The sequence below is a fragment of the Pinus tabuliformis genome, chromosome 6 (assembly GCF_031772625.1).
Source record: "Pinus tabuliformis cultivar Carrire ecotype Pingquan chromosome 6, CPIR1, whole genome shotgun sequence".
NCBI classification, from domain to species: Eukaryota; Viridiplantae; Streptophyta; class Pinopsida; order Pinales; family Pinaceae; genus Pinus; species Pinus tabuliformis.
In genome coordinates this window covers 152,200,916-152,214,676 of record NC_142292.1, presented here as the reverse complement: position 1 = coordinate 152,214,676, position 13,761 = coordinate 152,200,916, and the positions used below count along the sequence as shown (strand labels likewise).

At 33.7% G+C, this 13,761-nt stretch overlaps 1 non-coding gene across 1 annotated transcript; it reads left to right on the top strand.

Moving 5' to 3' along the window:
* The first annotated feature begins 11,234 nt into the window (after positions 1-11,234).
* Positions 11,235-11,306, top strand: TRNAP-UGG (transfer RNA proline (anticodon UGG)). The gene has a single exon. It is a non-coding gene; the product is annotated as a tRNA-Pro (tRNA).
* Positions 11,307-13,761: the final 2,455 nt, after the last annotated feature.

Sequence of the window (13,761 nt, the reverse complement as noted above, 5' to 3'; positions counted from 1 at the left end):
TCTTGAAAATCGGTCGCATAGTCGCAGAAGTCACAGGATAGGAGAGGTCACACCAATCTCTGCCTGCTTTGGGAGCGATTTTGCGACTTGGCGACTTGGGAGAGGTCGTAGAGTCACATTTAAGGGGAGTCACACTTTCTAGCAGAATGCTGGAATATGGCTCAGTGACTTCAATGGTTGTTAGGCTCATCAGGGTCGCAATGGTCTAAAATCATAGCCAGTCGCACCCCTTGGTATCTTTCCTAAGGAAATGAGATGTGACTCTGCAACTTATAGTGTTGATCTGCTAAGTCTTATAGCCTTTTCCCAATCATACGAGTTTGTGGATGTTTGTACAATCACACAACATGCTCATTGGTTTTAATAAACACATACAATAGGTTGGGCATGATCATTTTGCGTGTGGCGATACCATGCATCCCACAACTACGCGCATAACGTTTGTCTTTTAAGGAAGGAAACAAGAAGGGAGTTATTGCCTTGATGCATTACAAAAATGTGTTGTCTCTCATACACATTCCTTTACCTTCCCACTGCGATTTAAAAGGTCCCCTAGTGCATTGATTTATTCCTCTTAGTGCAACACCGTGATGAATCTGCCTTCATTCCCTTTCAGAGAGATCATGGGATGTTACAGAGCTGTGTAGGTCCGAGTGGACTGCAACAGGCCCAGATGGACATCCATAAAACGTCAAATTTGAAAAATGAATCATAATGAAATGGGGTGACTATGTAATATATGTGGTGCTGTGTCATTAGCTAAAAGAACTCCTTTTTGTCCTTGGTTAATAGAGCCATAAATCTAGGTACAAATAACCTTTCTATTGTGAACCACCATGACTCGCTATCAGTGAAATATTAATCCCAACAGGTCGGGCAGGTAGATAGTCTCATTATGAATTTGAACATATCATAAGCCACAGTGGCGCTTCATGAGATACCGAGGTTGATCTCGCTAATTCGTTCCTCTTCAGTTCACCCGGGGTTGCTGGAATCAATGCATGCAATGGATGATATGGTTGTGGCTTAGTTGGGCTATCAACGGGAGCATACAAAGACTTCATATAATAATAATCACAAACTCAACTGTCTTTACTGCGGCCCTTTTCGTATATATAAACGAAAGTCAGTGGTGTTTATGAAGCAAATAGATCCATGCGATAATGTGACTAGGTGGGAGTGCGACTTGCTGGAGGTCGCAAAGTCGCATTCCAGATAGGTCTCTCTTCCTTGCTGCTTATGGAGTGCGATTGAAAAGATATGACTTGCCCAAGGTTGCATGGTCGCACTGTATAACAATCACACCCTTTGGCTGCTTGTGGATTGCGCTATTGTGACTTTCGAGCTTGATAAAGGGAACGAAGACTTGCAGAATGAGTCCAAGTCAGCATTCAACTTCTGCAACAACTCCTTCTCCAATGCTCCGTGCATACCAAGCAATGTCACTCCCAGTGCACATTCATATTTGCATTGTTCTAGGATAACTGCTCTGATGTAGAATCAAATACCTAGAGGATTCTATTTTGATGCAACTTTGGAGAATAACAAGACATGCACCGTTGAATTTTTAAAAGGTCGTTGAATAAATAAATTGGGCTTCAAGCCAATGCTGCGAATCTGTCATCAACGCCTTTTCATGATTAACCTTGATTATTTTGAGGATCCCCTTTCAAATTTTGTTTTGGAAAAGATATAACCCCTGCACATATGGAATACATGACTCCTTAGTCATGCTCTAGGTGTTGCTTCCACCTAGCATCTAAATAACCGTGTTGGGCTCAAACGTTCTCTTTGATCTGCACCTCCAATGGCACCTTCAATGACATATGCTTTCCATCCCTTTTATTATTTACGTCCCCATGCCTTGCTTCAGATTTTTTGTTGGATTTTTATGGTTTTTAATTTTCTGAGTGCAAAGACCTCCCATACGACTTTTGGGCACATCATGATGGCTCGCACTCCAAAACATAACCCATTTATAATTTCAAACATCCACCATGCCACGTATTAAGGAACTCTTGGCATCAGAGCGTCTTAGTGAAGTCATGCCAAGGGACTACTTGTAGCATAGTCCGAGGTACTTCCAGGGCATCCTGAAAAAGAAGACGAGATGAAAGATAAGTTATTCTGCAATAGTGACATTTTTGTGTGAAAGTAAAATGAATCAATACACTAATTCATTTGAGGAGCCTAAACAATAAATGACCCCAATTAAGATGTTATAAATTATATTAGTTGATAAAAGCATGTTTAAGTTTGGAGGCCAACTTAACATTTTGGTGCTTTCATGGATCTATTAATTACAATTGATTTTGATATCACATAATTCCTGAGGGATGATGCACCCATAGAGTGAGTCCCTTGAAACATTTACGACAGTTGGATTATTGGTTGCCATGATCTAGGGTTTTGAATATACATGGGAATGAAAGCCTTGATAAAAATCCTAATGTGCATGCGGGATGAGGAACCAATCATGAACCTAGGGTCATATGACATGCAACAATTTCTCCCATGATTCTTGAAAATGTCGATGGAAACACACTCTCAACGGGATGCGAATTAGGTTAAAACAAGAGGGGGATCACCTTTTCCCATTTGGGGTTTCGCCCAAACCTCAATATTGTCGATCGTAAGGAAAACCAAAATGCATGTACGTTTTTTCAAATATAGGGCATCTACTGATTGCGATGCGAATCATGTGAAGATGAGTTTCAAAATCATGAGAGACTCTTGACGCATCAATAAAGCCATTAACCTTCAAAACCCTAATGCAATCCTAAGGCATGCGTCTGAGATAAAACATGAAGTGTGGATGCAATGTATGAAACGTGAGTGGGCACACCAAAAGGGGGTGGATAGGCAAGGTTGAGGGAAGAGTAACCGGTTGGGGGCCTTATCGAAACCCTAGTAGCTTGGGGCGAGTGGTGGGGTACCCAAAATTTTGAATATGCCCAAAAATTTGGGTGGTGTTGTAGCGTCTACAACACTATCCTACATATGACAAGGAACTATATGCATTGGTGCAAAGTGTGAAAACGTGGAAATACTATTTGATGGGAAAGGAAACTATCATTCACATTGATCAACAACCACTGCAATACTTGCAATCACAACTAAGCTACAACAAGCAAGGCATTTCAAATGGATGTGTTCCTTGAAACAAATCCACTTGGTTATAAGGTATAAGAAAGGTATCTATAACAAGGTTGTTGAAATGATTTCTAGACCAGTTGTTAGTGCTTCAATTATTCTTAGGCATAATCCTATCATGCATGAGAGTTATGTTGAACAATATGCTTTAAATGATGACTTTAAAGATGTATATGTAATTTTGCGTCAAGGAAACCAAGTAGACGAATTGGATTACCATGTGCATGATAAACCTTTGTATCATCTTAGAAAGTTATGCATTCCACTGGGTGAAATAGTCAACATCATAAGGGAAGCACATACTTGTCTTATTGCTGGCCATTTTGGTGTAGGCAAGACTGTGGCACAATTACAAAGGTATTGCTATTGGCCTCGTATGAATGATAGTGTGTCATGATGTGTAAGAGGATGTTCTTTATGTGCTACAAGTAAGCTTAGCAATAGAAAGTTAGGATTGTATACTTCACTTCTAGTTCCTTCCCGTCCTTGGGAAAGTGTTTCTATGGACTTTGTACGAGGAATGCCTATGTCTAAGAACAATCATGATTATCTTTATGTTGTGGTGGATCGTTTAAGCAAAATGTGTATTTTGATGCCTTGTAAGAAGCATGTTACATCTGAACGGACTGCACAAATGCTCTTTCAACATGTATGGGTACATTTTGGGTTGCCCAAATGCATTATTTCTGATCAAGATTCTTGACTTGTCGGGAAATTTTTGTCGAGCTTATGGGGACTCATGGACACCAAGTTGAAAAAGATCACAACATTCCATCCACAAACCGATGGTCAGACAGAAGTGGTGAACATAACGATAGTACATCTTCTTCATGGTTATTGCAGCAAACATCTCGACTTTGGGATGAACGCTTACACTACATTCAACAAGCTTATAACTGGGAAAAACATTCATCGACTCAAACATCTCCATTTGAGAAATGCTTTGGTTACTTACCAAAATCTCCTTTAGATTTTATCTTTGGGAAATATTTTACTATTGATGGTCATAGTGATATTGATAAGGCCAAGCAATTCATTGAAAAGGTTCAATTGGTGCATCAAATGGTTCAAGAACAGTTCGAAAAGAGCCAAGCCAAGTACAAGATAAGGCATGATAAGCATCTGTTGACCACAATTTTCAGGTTGGAGATGAATTGTGGCTTTATATTAGCAAGGAGAGGCTTAAAGGAGGAGGTAAAAAATTGAAACCAATAAGGTATGGACCTTTTAAGATTTTGAAAAAGATTGGTAATAATGCCTTCTCAAAATTTTGATTGTTGTGTTATGTGAAATGCAAATATAAACGACCTAGATAAGATACATGGTTTTAGTTGATTGGATTAACGCACAAATAACTATTGTTTTATAAACTAGGAAGCAAAGAGAGAAAACCACATATAAATCTTCACCAGTGGTCTAGTGGTAGAATAGTACCCTGCCACGATACATACTCGGTTTCGATTCCCAACTGATGCATTGAGATATGAGTAATTTTGTTTCGGTTACTTGTGCTTTAACAAGAAATTCATTTTCCCTATCCTTCATATGATAAAATGAATTTCCCTATCCTTCAAACGATAACAACAAGTGAGTAGGGAAATTTAAACCATAAAAATAGGAAATCAAATTATAAAAAGAAAAGAAAAAGAAAACGAAGAATAATGGAAGAATTGGAATAGAAAAGAGATATATTCATTTATAGAGATGCACCAGTGGGTTAGAATAATACTCTACCATGGTACAAACTTGGTTTCGATTTTCGACTGGTATAATAGTGTCAAAGCATTCTCCTTTTCTAATCTACATTTTGAGGTTGGATACTTTTTCTTCTTGTGTGGTATAACAAAGTCAAATCATTTTTGGTTTCTCATCTACATTTTGAGGATGAATACTTTTGAAAATACAATAGGTAAAGATCACTATACCCGACGTTAAGAATATGCCCTTTATCTTTGTAATTGAATCTCAGTCAAAGAGTAATATAGTCCAATACATATGTTAATTTAAATTCTTTCACAATGAATACTCATGTTCCATTAATCAAACTCACAATCCCCTACTTATTTTCTTCTTAATTACTACACCCAACGTTAAGCATATGCCCATTTATCTCTGTAATTGAATCTTACTCAAAGAGTACTATAGTCCAATACATATGTTAATTTACATTCTTTCACAAAGAATGTCGCGTTCCATTAATCAAACTCACAATCCCCTACAGTCTCATCCTATTTTTCTTGATTGTTGACAATTGCCTCTAATTACATATTATCCTTGTAGTGTAGTACTCTGGATAATCTTTCCTATCATGCAAGTATTAAATGCCCAAAAATCTTTAGCAAAAGTTCTCTGTGGAATTGTATGTATTTTAATATTTTTCTTTGGAGGTTTTAGATGCTTATGTTGCTTGGTGCATGAATTGAGCCTTTATATATGTAAATGTTTCTTCATAGGTAAAGTAATGTGTGAAAATAATTGAATATGTTAAAATTGTTTTGGCTACCTCCTTTGTTTTTTCTCCTTTGTGTGTCAGTACTGTAACATTCTGTTATTTATTTTATATATCATCTACCTCATTCCTGAAAATAATCAATAGTGTTGGAATTTATGTTGAAAATTATTGTCCCGAAAAGATGCCATTAGCATGCAGAGTTCTATTGCATGATTCGAGGTTTCTTGAAGCCCTCCAGATTTGTTATTGTTTATTGTAGTGTAAATGGAGTGGGCTTTGACACCATTACGGGTCATAGGAGTGGGTGATCTCCAAATTTGGGCAATCTCCATAGAGCTGCATTGTCATGTTCTAATCGACGAATTGGATTACCATGTGCATGATAAACCTTTGTATCATCTTGGAAAGTTATGCATTCCACTGGGTGAAATAGTCAACATCATAAGGGAAGCACATACTTGTCTTATTGCTAGCCATTTTGGTGTAGGCAAGAATGTGGCACAATTACAAAGGTATTGCTATTGGCCTCGTATGAATGATAGTGTGTCATGATGTGTAAGAGGATGTTCTTTATGTGCTACAAGTAATCCTAGCAATAGAAAGGTAGGATTGTATACTCCACTTCTAGTTCCTTCCCGTCCTTGGGAAAGTGTTTCTATGGACTTTGTAGGAGGAATGCCTATGTCTAAGAAAAATCATTTGGTGGATCGTTTAAGAAAAATGTGTATTTTGATGCCTTGTAAGAAGTAAGTTACATTTGAATAGACTGCACAAATGCTCTTTCAACATGTATGGGTACAATTTGGGTTGCCCAAATGCATTATTTCTGATCAAGATTCTGGACTTGTTGGGAAATTTTTGTCAAGCTTATGGGGACTCGTGGACACCAAGTTGAAAAAGATCACAACATTCCATCCACAAACTGATGGTCAGACAGAAGTGGTGAACATAACGGTAGTACATCTTCTTCATGGTTATTGCAGCAAACATCTCGACTTCGGGATGAACGCTTACACTACATTCAACATGCTTATAACTGGGAAAAAAATTCATTGACTCAAGCATCTCCATTTGAGCAATGCTTTGGTTACTTACTAGAATCTCCTTTAGATTTTATCTTTGGGAAATATTTTACTATTGATGGTCATAGTGATATTGATAAGGCCAAGCAATTCTTTGAAAAGGTTCAATTGGTGCATCAGATGGTTCAAGAACAGTTTGAAAAGAGCCAAGCCAAGTACAAGATAAGGCATGATAAGCATATGTTGACCACAATTTTCAGGTTGGAGACGAATTGTGGCTTTACATTAGCAAGGAGAGGCTTAAAGGAGAAGGTAACAAACTGAAACCAATAAGGTATGGACCTTTTAAGATTTTGAAAAAGATTGGTAATAATGCCTTCTCAAAATTTTCATTGTTGTGTTGTGAAATACAGATATAAACGACCCAGATAAGATACATGGTTTTAGTTGATTGGATTAACGCAAAAAAAAACTATTGTTTTATAAACTAGGAAGCAAAGAGAGAAAACCACATATAAATATGCACCAGTGGTCTAGTGGTAGAATAGTACCCTGCCACGGTACATACTTGGTTTCGATTCCTAGCTGATGCATTGAGATATGAGATTTTGTTTCGGTTACTCGTGCTTTAACAAGAAATTCATTTTCCCTATCCTTCAAATGATAACAATAAGTGAGCAGGGAAATTTAAAGGATAAAAATAAGAAATCAAATTATAAAAAGAAAAGAAAAAGAAAAAGAAGAATAATGGAAGAATTAGAATAGAAAAGAGATATATTCATTTATAGAGATGCACCGGTGGGTTAGAATAATACTCTACCACGGTACAAACTTGGTTTCGATTTTCGACTGGTATAATAGTGTCAAAGCATTCTCCTTTTCTAATCTACATTTTGAGGCTGGATACTTTTTCTTCTTGACTGGTATAACAAAGTCAAATCATTTTTGGTTTCTCATCTACATTTTGAGGATGAATACTTTTGAAAATACAATAGGTAAAGATCACTATACCTTACGTTAAGAATATGCCCTTTATCTTTGTAATTGAATCTCAGTCAAAGAGTAATATAGTCCAATACATATGTTAATTTACATTCTTTCACAATGAAAGCACGTGCTCCATTAATCAAACTCACAATCCCCTACTTATTTTCTTCTTAATTACTACACCCAACGTTAAGCATATGCCCATTTATATTTGTAATTGAATCTTACTCAAAGAGTATTATAGTCCAATACATATGTTAATTTACATTCTTTCACAAAGAATGTCGCATTCCATTAATCAAACTCACAATCTCCCTACAGTCTCATCCTATTTTCTTCTTGATTGTTGACAATTGCCTCTAATTACATCTTATCCTTGTAGTGTAGTACTCTGGATAATCTTGCCTATCATGCAGGTATTAAATGCCCAAAAATATTTAGCAAAAGTTCTCTATGGAATTGTATGTATTTTAATATTTTTCTTTGGAGGTTTTAGATGGTTATGTTGCTTAGTGCATGAATTGAGTCTTTATATATGTAAATGTTTCTTCATAGGTAAAGCAATGTGTGAAAATAATTGAATATGTTAAAATTGTTTTGGCTACCTCCTTTGTTTTTCTCCTTTGTGTGTTAGTATTGTAACATTCTGTTATTTATTTTATATGTCATCTACCTCATTCCTGAAAATAATCAACAGTGTTGGAATTTATGTTGAAAATTATTGTCTCGGAAAGATACCTTTAGCGTGCAGAGTCCTATTGCATGATTCGAGGCTGCTTGAAGCCCTCCATATTTGTTATTGTGTATTGTAGTGTAAATGGAGTGGGCTCTGATACCATTGCAGGTCATAGGAGTGGGTGATCTCCAGATTTGGGTGATCTCCATAGAGCTACATTATCACGTTCTAATCGCAATGTTTGAGTATTCAACCTTCTTTGATGCCATAAATTGTTGATGCTTGATTTGCCACTCGGCTAAATGTGAAGATCCCTTGGTCATGAATAATCTCTATCATTTCGCCTATGAATCTAACCAAGATTTTACACCCTATCTAGGAACCAACACCATTCCTACTTATTCACCATTCCCATCTTGCCTAGCTAACTAGTTCCCATAGTGATAAGAAGGGCAAGTCAATATTATACATAAACAATTTTATGACATGGAATAATAGGTCCATCATGGCCATTAAGTCAAGCTAGCCCTGGCGTTTGTTGTGAAGTGCTAAAATGACATCTTGCCTTATGTTATATGCTAGGTGTTGAGAATGTTAGAGGAGGCATTTGGCAAGACTTCTATTTACTTTAAAGTTCTTTAAGAAATAGAGGCCTTAATAATTTTAGCAAAATTGTTTTTGGCATGTCAAATTGGTTGAACAATTTTTCTTTGGATATGCATTTTGCCACCAAAAAATAAGCTTGTAAAATAATTTGATGTTGGTTTGTTTAATGGATATTTAGATATTTAGATTAGTTAATATATAATATAACCACTTTATTTTCGATGACAGGAAACAAAATGTTTTTCTCAATGTAAAGAGAAGGAAGGTGTATTGTTGAATGGTTTCTCAATATGCATGATTGTTTAGCTGATTTCTATTTCCAAGATCAACCATCTAAAAGAGCATAATAATAGGTTTGTTGTGTTAAAGATATGTCATGTGTGGGGAAATATTCATATTACCATTTTTTTTTTTTACAAAATTATAAAAGTTTATATTCAAATGGATAAATATAAAAATTGTTATTTTGTATTATATGAGTTGTTATTTTATATTTATGATGATAAAACTTCTTTTTTTAACTATTGAATTACAAAATTATAAAGTTTATATTCAAGTCTATAAATATAAGAATTGTTATTTCATATTAAGGGTTGTTGTTTTATATTTATGAATATAATATATTATTGACTTATGACTATATAATGTTAAAGATCAATGTTAGGGATTGGGTGGTTTAATGTTAGGTAATTAAATTATCTAGCCAATTAGAAGATTTGTTAATATATCACTTATATGATGATTCATTGAATAAGAGACGTAAAGTTACAATATTATATAAAAATATATATTTATTTTATTTTCTCTCTCCACTTTTTGTGCAACTTATATTCGTACAATTTAGTAATAGTCATTTGAATTCATTTTCACTAATGATTTTTTGTCTTTATAACTATAGCGTGTTATTGTAATTGACGGAGATCTTTTCTATTATCAAAATAAATTCTAAAAGAACCAATAGGATTCAAAATGATTATGTTGATAAAGATAAATATATTTGAATGAAAAGGAAGACAAATATTTTTTAATCGTACTTTTGAATTATCTTTGCATAAGTTAACTCAAATTTCCTCAAATTTTAAGTGTCATTGAATGTAAAATTAAATTGTGGATGTGTATCAATTTTGCATGATTTTGTGCATTCGATAGTGCATACATTTGAAATTTGAGTAAACTTATAAAGAAATAAGTTGAAAATGTAAATTAAAAAAAATAGTTTTATTTTTCCCTTAAAAATTCTTTTCTAATTTTATTATATTAATTATTATTTTCCTTATTAAGATTATTTCATATAAAATTTTCCTATCATAAAAATTATATTTAATGTGGATGGTGGAGAGTATTCAAACTATTATATTAGTAACTTGGCATTAATTATCTAAATTGAGTAATGGCTTGATTTTAGGGAATTTATTATGTGTCTAAAATACAACATAACATAAGATGTCGCATATATGCATGGTGCAAAGTAAGCTAAATGTGGCAAAATTAAGAAGAGACAACAACAAATGTCACAAAGAGAGGCAGTGAAAAGATGTACTTGTTGTAAGTTTTCACTGTGTCTTTGTTTTTTCTTGGATTGAGACATTGAGAGATTTATGACCTCTACAACTTTACCTTGACACTTCCAATTCTTGTAGTAGATTTGCCATCTCACACTTGAGTACAGAAATTGCACAGAGTATAGGTATAGACACATGACTATCACTTACATAGAAAAGAATACTAAGCACATGGAGTGAATTGAATGGTTCATCTATTAGTTTATCATGGATCATCTATGAAAACATTCAATCTTTAGTATGTGGCTATCCTTGATTTGCTTTGACATTTCACTTTCCATGCTGGTAAGATATTGGTATTAATAGATTTAAAAAAACACACTTGCAACATTTTTAATCTTTGTATAAAAAATCCATCGTAAATTGAGATCTATCAAACTTTAAGAGTAATCAAACTCTTACGTTGTAAATTATTTAATCATTTGATATAAATTTATATCATAACAAAAACAAAATAATGCAATTAAATTTCAAAGACGCGGGAGATAAACTGTGTCAAAGCTCTATCTTTTTTGGATTTACTAAATCTCCCTTACTCTACTTCTTCATTTGATAATAGTTTTAAGTAGGAAAGGTGTGTTTTTTGCAATATCAGTGAAAGCGCCGTTTAGCCTTCTCATAAAAGGTATCAAAAGCGATTTGTCTAGAAACAATGTATCTTTTGACAGCACCAGCAAATTTAAATGGCGGTGCATGGAGCGGATTGGCTATATATAAATTGATTCATGTTTAAACCTCATCATATGTAATTCATACACGGTCTTAATTTTCGTACAGGGCATTTGGTCTAGTGGTATGATTCTCGCTTTGGGTGCGAGAGGTCCCGAGTTCGATTCTCGGAATGCCCCTTTTTCTCCTCGGTTTTTATTGGCTGCGGCACTACACCAATGAACCGAGGCAGAGCTTTTAGGAACAGCGATCAAATTTGAAGAGTTGGTCTTAATTTTATCTGGAAGGGTATATATTTATCTAACCCTTAAAAGATGAAATATTATTAAAAAAAAATTGCCCTTCTATTAACAAGTGTATGTTAAATAAACTCTTTATAAAAAAAAAATGGGAAAATGAAATGGTGTTCTTTTAAATCTTTAAAATTTAAAAAGTGGTTACACTAAAACACTATAAAATGTCAATAGGATTTAGTAAAAAAGCACACATTTTTCTCAAATTCTATTAGAAAAAGGTAAACATATGTTTATTCTATTCATTAGATAATCTTCAAAAGTATTTGAATTTACATCATTGAAAATATAAATCTATTTGCACAATGGAAAAAACTTTTTTAGTTTTCATTTATTTCTAATTTATACTATATGTTTTGTTCAGCTTGAAATAATTTAAAGCAAACCAAAATAATAAATATATACCTTCAACAACCAAGGGAATTGAACTTTTCTCTTAACATTGCTCAATCAAAGAACATTATCAATAGACTTTCATCTCCATAAAAAACTTAAAGCTTTATAGATTCAAAAATTTATGTAACTAAAAGGAAATTTTTCCATATCTAATAGGGAAATATTGTAATATGTAATAAACATCTGCAGTGTTGTTGTTGTATCGCTTGGTTGGTCATTTTTTTTGTTTAAGAATGATTTTCAAATTTGGTCTTTACAATGAATTCAAGTTTGGTTGATATCTTTTTCTAATAATGCGGTTTATTTTCATTGATGTCTTTTTTCTAATAATATGGTTTCTTTTCATTAACAATGTCGTTTAATTTTTCTATGATTTCAACATCTCCTTAAAAACCCTTCATAGCAGTAGCTACATGGACACCCACACGCACAACTTATTTCCTAGATGCCGAATGGAGAGAATGAAGCGGGAGACACAATAGTAGTTGTATGGATAGCTATTGGCATTCTATATCTTTTGGGAAGACCAACCGGAAAAAGAAAATTAAGTTGTAGCCCTGTAGGCAGACCAATCTTCGATTGTGTGGTTATTAATAGAGCCCTGGATTTTCATTTTAACACTTCTCCCTGGTTCAAAACTCTACATAATTTTATGGGAAGCACACTTATTATTTCTCATTTTTTTTATAGCATTAATTTCTATGTTTTCAAAAACTAGAGAGTTAATAAAGAAAAAGGTTTTTTAAGATAAGAGAAGAAATACGGGGTTTTAAATAAAGTTTGATTTTACAAATGCTAGGCTTAATAGTAATCTTGATTACAATAAGTTCAAATGGAAGCAATGCTAGGATTTTGTAAGCGTTATGGTTGTCAGTCACAAAATAATCTAAAAATTAGAAAAGAGATGGTAGTAGTTATTTACAAGAATACAAAAAACATTAGAATCACTAAGCGTAGTTGCCACCATCTAATGGGTAATTTCATAATTGAACAATCTTGTGTGAATGGTTGGTTGACAAGAAAGAAAGAAAATTTTGCGAATTAGGAAAGAAAATGAAGAGTAAAATCGTCAATATTATCACTTTAATCTATTTTTAAACACGATAAAATTACATCTTTGACTAATTTATTTCATTTATTACTATAAAATGAAAAATTATTCATTTATTACTATAAAATGAGAATGTATTAATTTATTACTATAAAATAAGAATTCAAATTAATAAAGAGATTACTCTGTCTATACATTGATGTTTTATAAAAAGAAACCCTAATAAAGAACCCTATCGGTCTTATTATGTTATCTCAAGAATTCTATGTCGAACATTAGAGTTTCAAAGTAATGATGTCTTCATGGAAAATGTAAGGAACCCTATCGGCCTTATTATACTATGTCAAGATATCTATGTGGAACATTAAAGTAATGTCATGAATATGTGCCCATAAAGGTAGGATGGAAGATGTTTTCATAGCAGTAGGATGATCAATACTTGAATATATTCGGCATCCTTGAAGATGTAGTAGATGGTAGTAGTTATTTACAAGATGAAAAAAAAGGTTTGTGAATTAGTAAGCGTAGTTATCACCATCTAATGTGGCAACCTCATACTTGAACAATCTTGTGTTAATAGTGGGTTGACAAGAAAGAATAAAATTTTACAAATTAAGGAAAATGGAGATACCACAGAAAATGTAGTATGTGATTATGATGTAAAAATGTCAATATTGTCACTTTAATATATTTTTACACGTTGGACAAATATAAAAAATATCATTTCAAACGTTGAATTGCATACCTGTTGAAGGCCATTGATTGGGACCGTGAGATCGCTTGCCTTTATCGACACTTTAGAAGCTTCATAAGTCCCCTTCCAATCCCCTGGAAAAACGAATATATGAAAAAATATGAAGTGAAATACTTCAATGGATTGATTTTCAGAGTTGA